The 20,631-nt window shown below is 38.7% G+C and overlaps 1 protein-coding gene across 1 annotated transcript in view; it reads left to right on the top strand.

The window, feature by feature from the left end:
• Positions 1–20,631, top strand: part of THADA (THADA armadillo repeat containing) — a 152,746-nt gene that overhangs the window by 70,684 nt on the left and 61,431 nt on the right. The window lies entirely within an intron of this gene.

Raw genomic sequence — 20,631 nt, 5'->3', positions numbered from 1 at the left:
TCAAGAAGTTACCAGTTACTTTTCAGGGACTAGCAGCATCTTATAAAACTAGACCCATCTCTCTGAAAATTCTTAAAATGGAAGCATCTAGAGCCCTTGTATTAAAAAATAATAATATGATTAAAACACTTTCATGGTTGCATAGTAGGTTTTTCTGTACAGGATTTTTATCACAGAATCATGGAATTGAGTTGGAAGAGACTTTAAAGATCAGGTTCCAACCCCCAGCTCTGGGCAGGAGCACCTTCTCCTACACCAGGTTGCTCAGAGACCCATCTAGCCTGGCCTTGAATACTATGAAAGTCATGTATTATTTTTTTTTTAATATTTCTGGAGTTTATTGAATACATCAAGGTTTGTGCAATGGTAGAACTTTAAATTATGTGTATCACTCTTTGGGTATGCCGATTCTTTAAATCTTAATGGAGAGCTGGAAGAAGGGATTTAAAGATGAAATAACTGATTTAAAGGATGGTCAGAGCCTTCATTAGAGCAGCAAGAAAATCAGGACAAGAACACAACCTTATAACAGCCATACTGGGTCATGTAAAGATTTGTCTGAGTCAGGGTGCTCCCTCCAGCAAGGACTGATAGCACAAACCTAGGAAAAAGAGTAAGGCAGATAAAGCTGCTGGAGAAACATCTGCATGTGCTATCTTAGCTTCCAGCACTTTTGAGCCAGAGATGAATGGATATGACTTTTTGGAAGATAAAAATTCAGTACATGGTTGTAGTGATGAAAAGCAGCAATTCATGATGAAAACATCAGTATGTTAGGTAGTTTAATTATCTGGCAGAGTTGTATTAAGCCAGGTTGTTGTTGATGAAAGTAATGAGAGTCTGCCTAATGAATGCAGATGCCTCTTCCCTTCCTTTGAGGAGGAGGATTTTAGCTGAAATGGCTCCAAAGGAAGGTCAAGCTTTAGGTATTTCAGATTGTGATCACTCTTCTGTTTGATGAGTTTAATACTTGAATACTTACTCAGAGGACTAAATGCAGCTTAAATAATATGAAAATAAAGCAAGGAAGAATGATGCATGAAGGAGAATTTACAAGCAGTCACTGGATCTGCCTTTTATTGGACTTAATAGGTAATAAAACCCCATGGACTCTGGTGACTAGGGTGTCAGAATATGAGGAGACAAGTCAAATACATTTTGAAGGTCGTTCTTGGATTCTTATCCTTGTTTCTGGGTAAAAGAGAGAGGTGTACTATTTGAGTTTCACCTAAAAATCCTTAATGTGAATTAGCAGCAATGTTGTCAGTGGCCATTTTTTTCCTGTGTTGTTTTGAAGACAGAGGATCTCCAGATTCTGAGGGAATGAATGCGGAAGTAGTGTATTGTTTACTTGGCTTTATTCAGTAGCCTAGAGACATTGTCTATGGTGAATTACATTTTATTTGTTTTGGCAGTAAAGTTTGAAGTGTAGCAGTTCAATGTTGGCTTATAAAAACTCAATATAGTAAACAAACCTTACATTGTCTACTGATCAAAGAAATAAACCTGCTAAAATTAAATGTTTTCCAGGGAAACTTCCGTTCAGCTGTTTCTCTTCTAACCTCAATTTCAAGATAAGCCTTACTTTTAAGATTAGTACAAACAAAAAAGAAATACCGATGTCAGGTTGGAAACATCATTTATGTGGAGCTGGCAATAACAGAACAGTTGTCTCATTTCTTTATGTTGTAAATTTGTATTGACTGTTATGTAGGGGTACACTGATATAAGAAGGCAGTGAGCATTTGAGAATGAGATTTGTATCTATGAATGCAACAGAAATACAGCTGAGTTCCTGGAATGGGAGGAGGCAGTCTCTGAAAGAGAGTCATTGATGAGATCTTGCCAGAGGTTTTCTTTCAGCTGTTTTTTTAATTAAAAAAACAAACCGAGAAAAAGACACATAATCCGACTGATTGACTGGGCAGCCCTGCTGGTTGTACAATGCTTTGAAGTTGCTTTAACTGTAATTAGTAATGTTCTCAAATATTGTCTCTGACTTCCTAAGACATGTCACCACTTTTCAAAAGGACATAGATGTACATAGCTCTTAAAACTCTGTTAGGTCTCTTCAGTTTCTGCAAAATTGAGTTCCCTCCTACAGCAGCTAAGGATATGCAAAGATGCTGTTGTTGTAAAGCTTGTGGGATCAGCTCTTTCTAGTGGAAAAAAAAAAAAAGACATGGTTTAGTACAGAATAAGCAACATTCATCAGTCAGTGAAAGCAACTACTGTTTTGATTGAGAGGTAACTATAATCATGATTTCTCTGGGTTGTGCCAGGGAGAGCATGTCAGTTGTCCCCTCTGTGCAGGGAGAGAGATGCCTTGATGGATGCACAGCTTCCCTCTCTTCCATATCCTAGATTTTGACACTTGTTACTCTGTTTATGGTAAGCAGTTGCTTTGCAAATGTTTTGGCCCTCCTGTTCTAGTGCACCTAGTTCCACTTCTTTATGAATAAAAGCTCCTGCACCCTTGCTAGCAGAAGTTTTGGGTGCCTGTGTGTGTGGCCATTTGAGGTACACTACCTGGTGCTGAGGTACAGCCATCCATACAACCTGGCATCTCTAGTTGTGTTTGTGGATAATAGTGCAGGGACTGAAAACACTTATCTGTGAGTGTGGTTATATAAAACAGCTTTGATTAGGTGTTAATAAAGAGAAATCCTCTTTATAGGTACAGTTTTCACAGTGGATACATTATTTTGTCTTTAAATGATGGACATGTGAAAAACAACTTTCAGCACAGTGTTTTACATTTCATTACTGAAGTCTTCCTGAAGAGAGTTGAACTATTCTAGGCACTGGCTGAGTAATTTGATTTAGACCTCTCAGAACAACAATTGAATTGTTGTGAAGTCTGAATTTTTAAGTGTTCCATTCTGTGCATGTTTCTTGCACCTGTTTTGCATTATGAATCTATAAGTATCCCTCATGATTAGTCAGGAAAGCAATCCTATCACTCTGTCACTGGCAGAGGATGTTTTTACAGTTGGGAAGGGAAAAGCTGAAACTTGTAAAGCTTACTGAAGATATAATATTCTCCTAGGTGGTGCAGTGGATTAATTTAGTACTCCATGGAGTTCATTTTTCATCTCCCAAAACATATTTTCCATCCAACCCACATAGGATTTTTTTCCCTTTCTTTTGATCTAGGAACCACGTCTTTAAAACTTTCAGAGCCAAATGAAAGACAATCCTGAATACACTTTATGGATATACTTTTAAAAATACCCATCCTTGATAAGTTCTGACTGCTTGAGGATGTATGAAAAAATTTTACATACAGTGAGGCCTTTTTACTATTCTGTGTTTTCAGAAGTTCAGGTTACAGTGAGAAATAGGGGAAGGTGCCTTCTATGTTTTTTAGAAGCTCTCTCAGCCTGTTTACAAAAGAGAAGAATATTCTCCATGAAAAGAAGAGAAAGCTGGGAAAATGAGCTTGCAAAAGAATGCTGGGTGGGAGAACTGAATGAAGATGGATGAGTGTTTGTAAGTGGGTAACTACTCAGTAAGGACTTACCAATGTTGTGGACCAGGATGCAAGAATCTTGAAAAGTGGAACAAAAAAAAAAAAAAAAAAAAAAAAAAAAAAAAAAAAAAAAAGAAAGGAAGAAAGAAGGAAAAACGTGGAAATCTAAGGAAGTGAGACAAAAATAAACCAAAACAAGAAGACACTCTTCCAGTGTGTGACAATAGATAGCAAGGGTGTTAATGCATCAAATCACATAGTGTGCTTTCTCTGTCTTAACCAATTTAATGCATGTTAATTGCTTTGGTTTTTTAAAATGCCTGTATGTCACAGGCATTTCTTTCAGTAGTGTTTCTTCCTAGTGTTTTTTCTTGCCTTTATGTATTTAAATATTTTAAAATACCAGCATTTTTGAAGTAGTTATTGTTGTGCTAAAGTTTTCTAGGAATGTTTTTTCACATGGCTGTTTGACGTAAAGTGGGGGTTTTTTTACTGAGGCTCTACATGGCTGAATCTGAACTGGAACATACTCTGTAAATGCGTTCCTCTGGTTTTGTTCCTCCAATGGTGTTTATGCATAGGCCAGAAAAGAACAGTGAATGGATATGCAGGCGTAGGAAGGGTTGTACAGACAGACATTTCACAGACATAAAGAGTACATGGGACAGAAAGTTTATGTGGGTGTGTGATTAACAGGGAGAAGCTGTGTTATGGTTGTACCTAGTAGTGGAGAGTTTATTTGGAGGAGTAGGAGTGGTGCCTTCCTTGTAAGGGTCTGTCTGCATGTTTTGCTGTTAGGTCAGGGGCAGTGTGAGGAGCAAAGTTCTACTGAAGCTCAGTTTGTTTTCTACTGTCTAGTTCCACGTGATTCCAGTTCTGGGGCATTTCTGCTAAAACCCTCAACTAAAAGACAGTGACACTAAACTGGGAGGAGCTGTCAACTCCCTTGAGGACAGAGAGGCCCTGCAGAGAGACCTCAGCAAATTAGAGAGATGAGCAACCACCAACTCTATGAAGTTTAACAGTGACAAGTGCCCAGTTCTGCACTTGGGACAGGGCAGCCGTGGTTGTGTGTATAGACTGGGAAATGAGAAGTTGGGGAACAACTCCATGGAAAGGGACCTTGGGACCTTGTCTAATATTCCACTTGGTCAATGGCAAGTGGAATCTGAGTCAGCAGTGCCCTGGCAGCCAGGAGGGCCATGCCTGTCCTGGGGGGCACCAGGCACAGCATGGCCAGCCAGGCAAGGGAGGGGATTGTCCTGCTCTGCTCTGAGCTGGGGCAGCCTCACCTCGAGTGTTGGGGCAGTTCTGGGTGACACAATGTAAGAAAGACATGGAACTGTTAGGGAGTGTCCAGAGCAGGTCCATGAGGTTGATGAAGGGCCTTGAGGGGAAGCCATGTGAGAGTGGCTGAGGTCACTTGGTCTATTCAGCCTGGGGAAGAGGACGCTGAGAGGAGACCTCATTGCAGTTACAATTTCCTTGTGAGGGGAAGAGGAGGAGCGGGTATTGGCCTCTTCACTTGTGTGACCAGGAATCAAGGAAAGAGGATGAGGCTGAGCTGGGAGAGGTTTCAGTTGGATATCAGGAAAACAGCAGAGAGTGTGGCTGGGCACTGGAACAGACTCCCCAGAGAATGGTCACAGCAGCAGCCTGACAGAGTTCAGGAAGCATTTGGACAATGCTCTCAAACACATGGTGTGACTCTTGGGGATGGTCCTGTGCAAGGCCAAAAGTGATAATAATGTGCATTCTAAATTGGGTGATGACAAAATATGGCTTCCCTTGGACTTGGTATACCCTGCAGAGCCTTCCTTAGGTGCTGGGAGCAGTCTAGGTATGGTCTAACTGCAGAAAGAGAGCAAGGAGAGATGCTGAGAGGGTGAGGGATGCTTCTAAATTTATCACCTGTCAAGATCCCTCCTTTACTTCATAAAAGGTGCCAGTTGTCTCTGGATCATCACAGTCTCCTTGATATTTGGGAGTGTGGAAACCTCCCCCACAGCTTTAAACAATCAAAGAATTAATAAGGCTTCTGAAGGAATGATGAACAGCAGGTGCTTCTATTCTGCCCTCCCTAGCTGCTTGTTCCTCTGTTATCTCTACCCTGTTTCCTCCGGCACCCTCACTATCAACTCTCTCCCACCAGCTCTTGTTTCAAATGTTTGCTCCTTTTTCTCTCTCTTTTGGACCTCATCCTCTTACAGAATAGCTGCTGTTATGGTATTTTGTTACTTATTGCACCGGAGTAATTACCATGGTGTCAGAAATGCTGGCCAAATGTATCTGTATATTGATTATATTTAGAAGGGTAAACTTCAGATTCAGTGCATCTTCACATCTGCAATGAATGTCTCAATCTCTGTTTGGCAGGTAACCTCTGCAGATTGTAGTTGTTCATTCTGGCCTGTTTTTATTGTGAAAAATAAGCAATAGTTATTAATTTTTTCCCTCAAATACAGAGGGAAACTGAGTTTCAAAACTGCAGAAAGGTCTTTGTGACTGAGGTGTACGTTGGGAAACCTTTACATCTTGAAAATCTGATTCATCCTTTTTTGGTGCAAATGCATCAACAACATTAAACCTTTTAATTTGGAGAAATTGCTTGTGAATTCAACACTAAAAGATCTGACATAAATGGAAGATATTGAGCATTTATAGCTTATGCTGAGTTTTACTTGAGTATGGTTGAATTCTCGTGGCACCTTTTCTTCCTTTCACCAGTCCAAATGCATGCATTTGTTTAGCTTTATAATATTAAATTTATAGTCTTAAAAGAGAAAAAAAGTAAGATAGGAAAAGCCAGCTTCTCTTGGTCTCTATGAAACACTTCTATGGCTCACATCTCACAAATTACAAATGCTCTCTCACATTTGTAAAGTGCGGAAGATCTTTCATTTATTCTTCCAAGGTTCTGTCCCTCTTGTTTCATTGATGAAACAGACATTGCTGGCAAATAGAACAGGAAATGTAAAGAGCACAATGTTCACTTTTTTTTTCCCCACAGAAAATATAGGTGGAACCATGCTTGAGTGCATGCTTGATTTTTTTTGTACCTATTGAATTATTTTGTGCCATAAGAAATAAGGTAGAGCCTTCACTCTTTGGAATGAAATCACTTTTGAACCGAAACCAACTCAAGACAAAGACGAAAGATTAAATCAGGGTGTCAGTATGTTATGTGAAAGATGCTACATGCTTAATACTTTCAAGGTTATTATGTTAACAGAAAAATTAGTAATATCAGCATAAAAATATGTGTGTGCTCTGGTGATTCTCCTCTTTTCCCATCTAGTGAATACTACTCATTTCCATAAAGAGGCTCTGGAAGATGTAGAGATGGACATAGTAACACTCAAAGACTTCACATATACACCCTATTGCCAGATTTTTGTTAGGCTTTATTTCCTGATGTAACATCTATTAAAAAACATATGCTCTGTCTGTGCATGCTGTCTTGCAGCGTAAAACTGCAGCCCATGGAAAGTCCTGAAGCATTTCAAAAGGATGCTCGGTGTAATCACCAAGGTGTAATGGCCTCGGGGTATCAAGCATCTTCAGTTGTTGGAAGTGAAAAAAACCTTATGAAAGCCAAAATGAGCTTTTTATGTTTAACTAGTTTTGAAATGTGCACAATATGGCCTCTTGGTACTCAGTGATCACTGGTGAGGAAAAAAGTGCTATCTTTGAAACATCACACTGCCTTTAGCAATAAAAGGAGAATATTGTTTTCTCTAAAAAAATAGGAAGTGTTACTAAAAGTGATAGAGACACAGTATTAAAGAAGGAAATATAACTACAAAGTAATGTAGCTCTTAGAGTTGTTTAATTTTCATAATTTTTCATTTTTCTGAAACGCCTTATTGTAGAGAAGAAAAAGAATTGTTTAATTTAGTCTTTCAGACAGATACATTGAATGTATAGCATTGTCACTTAATTCAATTTGACACAAGAGCTAAGAGTTCTAATGACATTTAAAGCTGTTTTTAGTCTTATGTAATGTGGTACTTTGTGAACAGTTGAAGAAGTTAATTTCCTGTGAAGCTGAGTTTTTGAAGTTCTGTGATCACATGGTCCAAATAAATGATTTCATCCTAAATATTTCTTAAGTCAAGTTGCAAATGTTCCTAAACTGATCATGTCCAGCTTTCAAATTATTACAGCAGTAACTTCTTGGGTTTTTTCTCTCAGAGTGTAGTAGGCTATTAGATTTTCTCAGAAAGGGAGATGCTTGTAACCCCCACAGGCTTCAATACTTTCTTCATCAACTCTTTGAGTAGTTGAGTCTTACTAATGGTTTTCCATCAGAGGAATTAATGTTCCATTCACATGTTATCTTTTAATTCAGTTTTATATTAGTGATATTTATAAAGGTTGGATATGACAACAGGAAGAAAGGTTTAGAAGCTGGGAGTCACTTGTATATTTTTTTGTATTCAGTCATGAACAAAGCTTGTAATGGGCTTATCTATGTAAAAAATCCCTGGGGTCTTACACAGACAACTTTTTTGAATAGAATTACAGCACCATGATTATGCACCACAAAAATCCTCAAAGCAGTTGCAGTTCTGCAGTTACAGAAGAATGAAGCACTTGGGAGGTGTCCCTGGACAATGCCATTCCATTGTAATGCTGTAAGCAGGAGGTGTTGTCACAGAACTGAATTAGATAAACTTGATTTGGGTCTTTTTCTTTAATTAGCCTGGTTTCTTGGGAATAAAGTGGGTTATTTTGGGTGACAAGTACGAAATTTTCTCAGTTTGTACAGTAACTAAAACAAAGGTGATAAATTTGAGGAATTTTTTTCATTCATGGTTTCTAATGCAAAATCTTCATACTCAGTATTGCTACTGTATTGTAAACAATGCTGTCTGTAAGGAATCTCTTCACAGAGAGAACTTTATGTAGTTAAAACTGTAATGTCACCAGTAAATATTTTATTTTTACATTTTAACTTGTTCAACAAAGAGCTTTAACTTTGTTGTTATCTGTAACTAGAAGAGAACTCATCCACCTTAACATCAAGTAAATAAATTTATAAATAGGTGGGCTCCCCTTCTGCAGCTGGCTGATAATTTTTAATGTATTGTAAAGCCAACAGTAGTGATCAAGTGCACAGAAAATGCATAATGGTGTTTGGAGAGGGGAAGAAGAAGCTTGGTTTCAAATCAAGTTATTTTGTTTTTCCAAGTGCAGTTAAAGCATGAAATTTTGTGGAATTTCTGTAGACTCTTTAAATACCTCTGTGGATTCCCTAACTTCTGACATGTTCTTGCTAGTTCATTTTGTTGTCTTTTTTTGCCAAATTGAAATATTTTTAGTGTTTGAATTTATTTGAAGCAGTTCAAATACTGTTAAATACTGTTTTAATGTGCTTTATTGTAGTACATTTTCTTGTAGTACAGCTCTGTATTGTAGTACAGCTCTGTAGTACATTTTGCTGCTTAAGAACAAAACCAAAAAAAAAGCAGCTTTATGGAATGATTCTTCAACATAAACCATCAATCCCCAGCATAATCTGTTGTTAATCAGTGGATACTTTGTGATCAGGATTGAGGACAGAGTATGGAACAGGCACCTCTCTAAAAATGGTGATAAGGGAGTTGCACACAAGATCTGTATGCTGAGGAGCCATTCAATGTGTGGCACCTCTTAGCTGCTTTGTAGCAGAGATTATGAACAAATAATGCAGCTGTGAGTGAGGGTAGCAGGACCTTCTATTCTGTTCTGTTCTGCCAAATTCACAGTGTGAAGTGACTTGAAACCACAAGCTCTCCCTGGATTCTGGTTTAGTTTATGTAAAGGTAGTAAAATAAAGTGTTTAATCTGTTAACTAAAGAAACTGTTGATTTTAGTGGGTGGTTTTGCAATTGCAGTCACTGGTAAAATACAGAAGCGACAGGACACGGCCTGTGGAGTGGTGGGTGGAGGTGACCACAAGCATGACCAGATTGGTACTGATTACAAGGGGACCACACAGTGAAGAACCCATTGAGATACTCCTACCACTTGTGTTTGGTGTTTATTTGAATGAAAAGGGGTATGAAGTATCCTAATAGTCCCTTCCATCACTGATGCAGGGTGGTTTTCAGCTGCCTTGAGCCAATGTGACTTTTAGTGAAATGGGTTCCTACTTGTTCTCATTGCCAGTTTTGAGGCCCTAATGCCAGGGGATTTGTGTGGGCTCATGCTCTGCAAACAGCTTGTGCACAGCAGTCCACATACAGCTGATCATTGCTGTCCTCTGGCTGCTGGGTGTTGCAGCTGCCACACATCAGCTGGTGGTCGTCTTGGAGCCATTTCAGCAAAACCAAATGAGATATAAATATTTGGATGTTATTTAAATAAATTTAAATATTCCAATTTCAATATCAGGCCTCTGGTAACCTAATTGGTGTGACTGAAGGGAATGGGGAGCTTGAAAAAGTGGTGGGCATGGTAACATCTGCCACTACCACCAGTGTGTTCAGAAGGCAACAACCTCTGTGCAGTTCAATATCCAAAGCTGAGCAGAGGGTTAAGTGGCTTTAAAAAACTGTTCTTAGAGACAGTGAGACAGCTGTACTCCTCTGGGATAATAAAATCAAAGGCAAGCATGTGCAAATATTGGAGAAGGTGATCTTGAGTAAGGGAAAGTGTTGGAAGAACTTATTTTTCAAAAAAATATTTTCTGACATAAAAACTGTTGCTGTTGACATTCCCTTATGTCAAAAACATATCAATTGCATGGAAGTGGAGAGAGAAGGGGGGAAAATAACCATAAAGAGCTGATCTTTCTGACCAGCTTCTAATTCCTCTGAAGAGAAGACCCCCAGGAAATTTCATCATTTTATTCTGGATATTGTCTATTACTGGTGAATTCACAAAGGCAGTGTTCATCTGCTGTGGTGCTGCTGATTGTAAAACAAAGAGCATGATCTTAGTAGAGCTTGGTAAATGTTTGCTAGCTTTGAGTTTGGCACTTGCTGCAATAGCGTGGGATGCTTGTTTGTCTGGGGAAAAAATCCACAAGGCGATGAAGCACTGTCACTAATTAAAATCAGAAGGAATACTTGAGCCATTTGGGGGAGATGTAATCAGCTGACTAGTGAGATTAAACTTGGGGAACAAAAGGCAAATACATTGCAGGTAGAATTCCAAATGTTCAAAGCAGAGATGAAAAATTCATTAACATTGCTCTCTGATTATGCAGTTAGCCCTTTCCTTGCCCTTACGTTTACCTTGGCTGGGGCACTTGCAGTTAAATGGCACTGTGGAAATTACTGGAAAACATTAACATTAACTTGTTATTGTAAGCTGACATCATGCTGAGCCTGATGGGAGGTGAAAATTTATAAATAGCTTGTCCATATGTGTAAGGCAAAAATCTGCTGATCTTCAGCAGTGAAATGATTCATGTATTTGCTGTAGTTTAAACTTCATTGTGAGTTTTCTATGTTTCTGTGAACTTTGTAGTTCCAGGAACTTCAGGAGGATCAGTGGTCCAAAACTGACAGAACTCTGAGGAAATACTGTTGATATTTTCAGTGCAGTTTTGATTGTACAATCTATATTGTACTGATACTTGGGTATTCTTCCCTCTGTGTTTTCTGATGAGCTAAGTGCTTCCATAAAAGTATACTTAAAACATAGTTTTGGCATTTTTTTCTCCTCCCATAAATTCTCATGCACATGCCTACTATCTATGAACTGGAACTTAGGGGATCTGAATTGTGTGTCTCTGAGATGCATCCTTTGTGTATTTCAAATAAATCACTTAATCTCTGTTTCCTTGCCTGCAAGACTTTATTCTGTAATCTTTTATAATATGGGAGAGGGGGGTCATATTGAGGAACAAGATATGATTACATAAGTAAAAGCTTTATTTCTACATCATTCATGGAAAATAAGTAAAGAGATGTGTATTTCAGGTAGCCAGTCCTCTTTCCTCTCAGATGATCTTCCTTGTTGGAAGGTGGCTGGATCCACACACACCTGGGCTGAACAGTGCTGCCTTGTAGTCCAGTGAGACTGAAAATACAGGAGGGCTGTTGGGTTGAGGATTGCCTTTTTTCCCACATGTTGCAACTAAGTAGGATCCTCTCACACAAATTAATTTTTAGATGTTATTGTGTTAAAAGAAGGAAAAAGGAAAACAGTTTGCGTTAAATACACCTTTTTTCCAGTTGTCTTATGTGCTCCCTTGTAAAGCTGAACTCATTATTAATGTTTATGCTTGGAATTCAATTTAACTTATCTGCAAGTTAAGCCCACCCATCAGTTATGCTGTCTAGACATAAAGTTACTTTTATTGCATGTTTCAGTTGTATATTCTGTTTTATAGGGATAGTTTTGACAGAGGAAAATTCTTGTGAGTTTTACTTGCATTCAGCTGTGTTGCTGTGTGTTGGAGGAGTTTGGCATTTGAGCTGGGGGTCTGGGCACCAACGTGGATGGGGTTTGATGGATCTGCAGAGCTGTAGCCCCCGATGTTCCCCTTGTTACCTGCATCTACCTGGGTGAGAATTTTCTTTATGGGAGGGACATTTGCCCTATTATTTGCACTCAGAGGTGCAGCAATCCCAGCGTGGAAGAGCAATCAATCTTACCTAAGTTCAGCAAGGTCTGAAATGCTGGCTTAGAGTTCAAACAAAAGAGTGAAGTTGCTAATATTGAGTTCCTCAGATGCAAATGGAGCCATTAATGGTGACAAAATTCTTGTAAATAAGCAGCAGTGGAAGTTGATCCCCATGTACAGAGACGTGTATACTCACAGGTTATGACTGACAATGTGCAAATGGGGAAAAGCTTTCAGAAGTTGTAATACAACCTTGAAAGACATCACTTTTTTTTTTTTTTTAATTTTATTACCATGGTTATAGCAAGCTGCACTGGGACTTTTCATGTGTCAAATTATTCCTCAGACTTTAAAAATACTGAATATTTTTCTCATGTTTGAGAGAAACCTGTGTATATATTTTCTCCTCTCTAAGTTTAAAATCATTAGTTGGTAGATGTAGATAATTTTCTGTAGCTGCAAGCTTTACTTCACTTTATTTTATAATGTGAACTTGGGAACTAAAAGCATCAAATTGGTTTACCTTATTTCTAATTATTTTCTCAGCTTGTGTGTTAATACAGACATTCCTGAGGCAGAAGATCACCTCTGATGAAACCAGCAGAGCTGTGGGGTCAAGTGGCAGTGTACTTCTGAGCACTCTTGATAAACATGTCTCTTACCATGTCAGCTTCCTTGTGTCAGTGGGGTAGCTCACAATATTCCTCCTAATTGTAAATATTCCTCAGTAAACAGGAATGTGGGCCTTGGTCTTTTATTTGCATTTGTTTCCTTCATGTGGGTATGTACAGGAGAGCTGTTATGAAGACATAGCCTGGGAAAAAAGTATTTCAAATTGTTTCACTGCCACCTCTCAAAAAAAAGGAAGAGGGAAAGGAAAGCTGGGGTGTGTATGGATGTGGCTTTATATCCTTCGGGATAGCTGGATTAAGACAATGATGGCTGGGGATTTAGGATGACAGAATATAGATTTGGAAAAAGAGACTTCATTGTATCCCTGCTGCTGTTTGTTCTGATTAGAAATGCAGGCTGAGGACAGTTCTAAACAGCTCCCACCAGCTTGGTTTGTTCATTTCTCTAGACTTTCCACAACAGGTAACTAAAACCTAAACTTACAGGTTTTAGTTACCTGTTGTGGGAAGATAATAGGGAGGTTTGCAGAGAGTGGAAATGCCACCAGCTCCACAGTAGCCTCTTTCATCTCTGGTCAGGCTGGCTGCTTAGGAGGATGTGTGTGAGACCCACTCAGGTTCTGCCTTTTCTTTCTTTGACTCATCAGGCAGATTTGCCTTTTCTTAGCCCTGCCTGCTTATTGGGGTTTTCTCTTTGCTCATCAGCCTGTCCTTCTGGTTGGGTTTCTCTGCCCAGCACATGTACCTTTAGTTGAATGACATCTTAAAAAGTATCTTAAATCCTAATGGCAGAAAAGTCCTAATAATGATGAAGTGGGACCTCATATCAGGTTTCTGTGTGAATAGGTAAACTGTGTACTTCCAAGAGGAGATTCAGCTGGGTCTCCCAAGTGAAATGAATCTGCTATTTCCTGGCAGCAAAGTTCTCACTGTTTTGTTTTCTCCCAGTGAAGATTTTGAGTCACATACACAAATTTTAAGCTGCAATTCACTTTCATCAGACTTAAATAGGAAGGAAAACCTGGAGAAAAACCTAATAAAAATTGTATTGCAAGAATTTTGATCTGTGAAATTTCACATTTTGTTGGGCTTGTTTTAGGCAAAAATCCATTTATCTTAAATGTGAAGAACACATTTTTAATGAGGGATGTTTATGTCTGATATATGTCAGTCACTAAGAACAAAGCAACTTTGCTATTTTTCAGCATCTTCTAACTTTCATTAGGTATGCCACATTCATAATTTTCAGCTTATTAAATAGCTGTGTTATTCTTGCTGAGTTATACAGAGTTAACTGGTATTGTATTCATTAATTTAGATGTTTTCAAGCCTTTTTTTACTTCTTAATTCAATCAAAACATGCTTCCCTTCATTTTAATCAAAAGAACTTCTAATTAATGTATAAACCCAGCTTCATGAATTTTGGTGGATATATTTGGAAGAAGGATTCAAGTTCCATAATTTCTCATGAATAATAAAGCAAAATGGGGAATTAGATAATGAAATGTTCTGACAAAACAAAGCTAAAATTCTGGAAAATTGAACTGTAAGCCAGCTGTTGCTTTAAAGAAAGAAAAAGATTTTATACAGTTTTCATAAAATTATATGCAGAAGGAAATTGTTTAACCTCAGACTGCATTTATTAGTCCATACAAAAAGAACTTTAAGGAAGTAATATCCACATGCAATCACATAATGTGTCTCTGGCAGAAATAATAATCTGATCTGTTAGTTGTGAAACTACTAGTATGTAATGAAAGACTTTTAAGAAAGGAAATGGTAGGAACAAAGAGGGTGATGCTATAATAATTTGGTATATCGAAATGATCTAGGACTGTGGGATGAATGATTGTTTTTCTAACACATTTGTTTGTGGGTGACAAGAGAATTGATAAACATTTGAAATATTCTTCAGTATATTGCCATTTAAATGGGGAAATAAATTCAGAATATTTGCTCTCTCCCACAAGCTCCAGATAAAAACTTCTCTCATAATTAAATACCTCAGGTGAAGAAAATCCTTAATGACCGTAATAGAGTTTATCTATTCACAGAGTTGTTAAACCTCAGTGTGGCAGAGTCTGGGTCATGAGGACACAGAGCACAGGGTGTCACCAGCAGTGCCTGGTGCAGCACCTTTGTGCCCCGTGGCTCTGGACTCATTTTAAACTCTGCCATCTATGTGGCTGCTTTTGTCTGGGACATAAGCATGGACTGCAGGCACTGTGTTCATACCATACTCTGATGATAAAACGTTATATTCCTTTTCCACAAATACCAGTTTCTAACAGAGCAGGGTGGTAAGCAGATAGTTATAAACTCTCCCATCTATTTTTGTATGGATATTTTATTGGAAAATGGGGGGATATATGAGCTTTTTTTAGTCCCATTGTAATTATCACACTGGTGCTTTTCATCTTTAAGAGAAAAAAGGGGATTTTTAAGACTTGTTTTTCCCTAGAGCTAATTATTGTAACTTTGAACTTTTTATCATATGTATAAAAATGCCTTCACCTGTCACAGCAGCTTGCCAGTTTTTATCTACATGGTTGTAGTAAAAAAACATTGGACCTAAGTTTCAGAATACAGAGATAACTTGGCATTTGTATTTATCATAGAAGAAGGATCAAATTTTATCTGCCTTTTTTAAATGAGAGAAGAAAAGAAAAATTATGTTTGAGGGTTTTTTACCAGCACACTAATACTCAGGTGAAAGCTTTTGATGGGACTGTTTAGAAAACCCACATTTAGCTCCATAAATCTTACTGCTGCCATTTTGCAAACACCTTTCTTTTTATTTTGCCCTCCCATGTTTCTTCAACTTTCATAACTTGGTGAGTGGCATATTTTTAAAAGCTGACTATTTACACAGTGTTTTCTTTCAGCTGCTGAAACATCTGTATTCTTTGTAATTTTTTTTTTTTAGGGAAATAAAGGATATGTGTTGAGAATTTTAAGTTTCGGGTGATGTCAGTTAGGTTTTTTGGTTTGTATTTTTTTCCCCCTCAGTAAGCACTGCAATGAACACTGGGAGCATTGTTTCAGTTTTGCACTTAGGAATGTGAATATTTGTACTGTGTACTTAACACAGCTGAGGGCATGCCTGAAAAAGTTTTTGTTGCTTCGGGTCATCTTAAGGGGGGGAGAAAGCTCAATGTTGCCACTTCACTGAGAAGTGTGCAACTGGATAACCTGGTTTTGGAAAATCTCATTGTTTGAAAAAGGCACTTGGTGCAGCAACCTGCTGAAAGTTGTGCTTTCTTTCAAATGCAAACATGTGCTCATGTACACCAGGTATCCACCTAATCGTTGTTTTATGTCGGAAATTAAAAGTTTATTATGAATTTCAGAAACCTTAGTTCCTCCTATAAAATTATTGCTAATGCTATGAAATGTTGATTTTAATTTGTTAGAAAGTGTGTCATGCTAGATGAACTTTGTGGCTATTGAAAGGTTGTGCTGTATTTGCAGTGTCTCTGTATGTATGCAGGAGAACTCTTGCCACCAAAATAAATTTGCACTAGGTAAATTTTGTGTTTGATACAAGTTTTCCTCCATCACTTCATTATTTTAATTGTGTATTTCCCAGCAATTCAAGCTGATATAAGAGCTGCTAAAGATAATGATCTGCTGCGTATCATATCAAAGTTAGTGTGGGGGAAAAAATGTCTCTTGCTGATTTACATTTTTGACTTAGCTGATGTCTAACCATTTAAGTATTTGTTTTTATTTTTAAAAAAGCAATGTGCATTTTTTTTCGCTTAATCATCCAAAATGAACACTTAGAAAATAGCAGATGTTATGTCTTAAGGCCTGCTTGGGTACAAAGAAAACACTCAACTTTCTCATGTCAGGACAGGAGGACAGAGTGTTGCGTCTGAAAGCACACTGTTGGGTGGGGGATGGACGTGAACAGGACAGAAGGATACCTGTGCTGATTGACCAGAGGGGAACCAAGCTGGCTGATCCTTTGCTTCTCTTCCTTCCCCCACCCTTCTCTGCTTTTCCCCCTTTTCTTGAGCCTTCTACAGCTGAAAAACCAGGGTGAAACATTGACAACTCCATGGAAGGTACTGGAAGTTGGGAATGGCTGAGGAGAAGAACACGGTTTACTTGGCATGCCGAGTCCTTGGGTTTTGCTCATCAGGATATAGTGTCACACCTGGGCTGGCTTGGTGGAGTTTGTTTGGGTTTTTTCTGTCTAGCTTGCACTAAGTGGTTCTCCCATGCAGGTGGTTTTACCTGCAGCAGCTTAGGACATGCTGACTCAGAGTCAGAACCTCATGGACTGAGTGGTCTCAGATGTCCCATCATGTATCCAAGTATCTGGACTTCCCATGGCTTGCACTGTTTTAACAGCTCTTGTCCAGGTTGATGGACAGTCTCTGTCTCAGGATCTTTTGCTGGTCGCCCTGACCTCGAGATTGTTAAAAGTCTCCTTTCCCAGCCCGAGTGCTTGAAGAATGAGTGGGAGCTCTTCAGTTCTCGGTCCCAAGGTTGTTTATTGCGTCTTATGTATAAAAAATTTTCTCCTGCCCTGCCGAGGTCTGTCCAGCAGGACAGTTCCAGGCACACAGCCTGCTCCCAGGGTGGTGTTATGTCTTTATACTAAAAACTACGTGTACAATATTTACAATTACTTCCCAATACCTATCACCTCTGTTAGACAGAGAGCTTCTACTCTAAACCAATCTAAAAGTGCCAACATCACAGCAGAAGATGGAGGCCAAGAAAGAGAAGGAGAAAGGCTGGATGCAGCCAGATCCCTCCATCTTACCTCCTTGAACCCCCATTCTAGAAACCCCAAAATCTACTTTTCCACCCTGTGATAACTTCACTATTATTCTACCTCAATTGTTGTGGCTTGCTGATCTTCATATAAGGTTGGTAATTTGTTCCACGGGTCATAATCAAAACCACAGGTGTTTTGGGCTCTGTGCCAGGGCTTCTGAGCCCCCTGGCAGGGGTCTTGGCCATTCTGGGCAGCCCAAGGGATGTCCTGGGTTCCCACATCTCTGCTGTCCTGTTGGTGTAATATCCTGGCTCCTGAACAGCCTGCATAGGGGAGGAAAAGGTTTCTGGGCATCCATGAACTCACCATCTTTAATGCAGCATTCCACAGAACTACAAACAATGCTTTGTGAAGTGTTGTATCCATTAAAGAGAACCACTCTCAGCCAGCATAAACCTTCCGCCACAGATAGTGCAAATCTTTGGTAAAACTACCTTTAAAAAAGAAAAAAACAATCTTTAATATATTGCCTTTGTGTAATAAAAAAACAATGCCACATACCCAAGGAACACCATGACCTCACTGCATTTATGTGTGAGGAATCCAGCAGAGGGTTTTAAAACATGTCGTATTTTGGACTTGAGGAGAGCCATGCACTGGAAAGCCTGTCTATTTTACTAGCTATATCAAACAGTCTCATAAAACTTGCTACCTCTTCATGCAAGCTGGCAACCTCCTCATTGCCTGGCTTTTAGTCTTAGATCATGAAGGCCAAAGATTCCACATGTGGAATCACTTCCACATGTGATGGAAATGAAGAGCTACTGAGGTTAACTTTTACACACATTGCTTGTTTGGTTGCCTCTGGTTTTCACTTACATAAAGTAAGGCTTTGTATAAAACATGCTGATGTTAATTACAATTTCCACTTTAGCTTAGGCATTCTAAAATCTCATGCTGAGAAAAGAATTTCTTTGTGGGAAAAGCTTTTTAGGTGTCTAAAATATGGTGAGGGTGCCTGAATAAAAAATAGAGGGCTTGCAGTGAAATAACAAGAAAATCAGGATTCTGTGTATGGCAGAAAAAGTCAGAACAGGCTAAATTGTGGTTGAACGTTTTCTTTAATGGATGCAAACACTTTTCAAACTCTCACATGAGTTGCACCTTCTAATTCTACTGTTCAAATAGGGCTCATGTCCCATGATTTTTACCATCTGAATAGTGTTGAAAGGGTTGGTTCATACAAAGAATTAACTCCAGAGGAGTTTTGGTTGCAGTTTCAGTACTGAATTTCCTACCTGGACAAATTTAAATCCACCAATTTTACTTCCTTAGTATACACAGTTCTTTCTCTTTCAAGACCTTCAGTTTGAACTATCAAACTACTTCTGCATTACACGGAAGGCACTTTGAGAGTTGTTTTCAGAGCTGAAGAGGTTAAATTAATTTAAGCTGCTAGGAAAAAATATGATAGCCCCTTCATAATTGTGTAACAGATTTTATATTATTGCTTAGAGGTAAATCCATTGTTGTTCCTGGAAATTAATACAAGCACAGAAGAATAAAATTGGAAAGGTTAAGGCACCAAATGGTTTTCAATTAGCAGAAGATATAAAAAGCTTCTGCATAAATATTATTTTCCATTTTCGTTCTTCTTCTTCTGTCATGTCTATGACTTAACAGGCATTAAGGGCAAGTCACAAAAAATATAGAGAAGCTATTAGTAGTGGCAGCTTAATGCATTGGCTTTGATGGAGAAGGTTAATTTGAGTAGGTATTTACATAAACCATTTTAATAAGCAAACACTTGCACAGGAAAGAGCAGACTAAAGGAGAGGACAAGGTAGGCATCTCTGGTGACACTTCAAAATGTTTGCAAGCTTGCACTTCTGCAAAGTGTTTTGTAGAAAAAGATAAAGATTCAAAGATTCAAAAGATCTTGAAATTGGAAGATAAAGATTCAAAAAGATATCTTGGAAAGGCCATCGTAGAAAGATGATGTCAACAAAATGATGTTCAGTTCAGAGGACTTCAGAAGATTTTATAAAAACAAAAGACAAGCTACTTCTCCTGGATGTGTCTTGCCTACAGAGCACCTGCTGACAAAGGGAGACAGGAGTTTATTTCATTGTTCCTGTCAAAGGGCCCCAGTGGGATCTCTGTGTGTAACAAGTGCCTCACTAGGAAAAAATCTGTACTGACTGAATAGTGTCCAGGACTAGTTGTTTGCTATGAGGGCAGGAGTGGGAGCAGACAGGAACACCTTACCTCAAGAGCTTGGATTTTGAGGGTGAAAGACTAGAGGAGTTGCATACAAGTGTTCTGGAATCTGCTTTCTTGGCTGTTTTCAGGATTAGGACAGTCAGGCATTTGTTTCATGGAAGAATGTTTAGATCCTGCCTCAGTGTTTGTATGGGTTAGATAGTCTCTTGACATCTCTTCTGTTTCTGTGCTTATTTGAAATGACTGCAGCTGTTTTTCCACTTGAACAATTTCACAAAAAATAATCCAGATGAAATTGTGTCAAGTTAATGCTATGTGGCAGTGCTTGTGTTTCCAAAACAAGCAAACAAACAAAAAAATAGAAACCCCAGAGCAAGTGACAGCTGGAATGTGGGAAATCATGATCTGAGATCTAAAAGTCTGCATACAAAGTTTTTTCTTTTCCCAGGGTGAAGTGAATACCCCAGCTTGATCCTTTAGTCATTAAATTGTCACTTTGCAAGTATGAAGTGCTAATACTCTTACATATCAAGAATGTTTCCATATCAAATTCTCACAATATGTATTTTCAGAAATGGTCTGATAATATCTCTTATGCTTCCTAAATTGAGTTTCAGTAAATAGTGGGGGATGTACATTTTCAATTTGCATAGAAGCCCTTTCTGTAAATGTAACTTAGCTGTGTAAGTGAACAGAATTTCCAATTTTGAGGCTGTAAGGCAAAATTCCTTTTGCTGAGTAAGATCTTTTCCATTAGGCTTCACTAGTGCAACACATCTTTCCATGTGTTCCGTTCCCTTTTAGAAATTACCTCGCCCAGGTGTTTCCTGTTCACTTGCATGTGAATGGGAAGTTAAAACCAAGTGGGATGATAGGGGTGGTGTCACTCGTGTCAGGTGTGTGTCCTGTACCCTCTGCCATGTGCAGGATGGCACTACACGGGCTGGGCTTGGAGAGCCCCTCTCCAGTGTCCAGTTGGTATCATCTTTCTTATACTACCCAGTATTTTCAT

This window comes from Geospiza fortis, unplaced genomic scaffold (assembly GCF_000277835.1).
Source record: "Geospiza fortis unplaced genomic scaffold, GeoFor_1.0 scaffold41, whole genome shotgun sequence".
NCBI lineage: Eukaryota > Metazoa > Chordata > Aves > Passeriformes > Thraupidae > Geospiza > Geospiza fortis.
The sequence above is the reverse complement of the archived record's forward strand: the minus strand, read 5'-3'. Positions and strand labels throughout refer to the sequence as shown.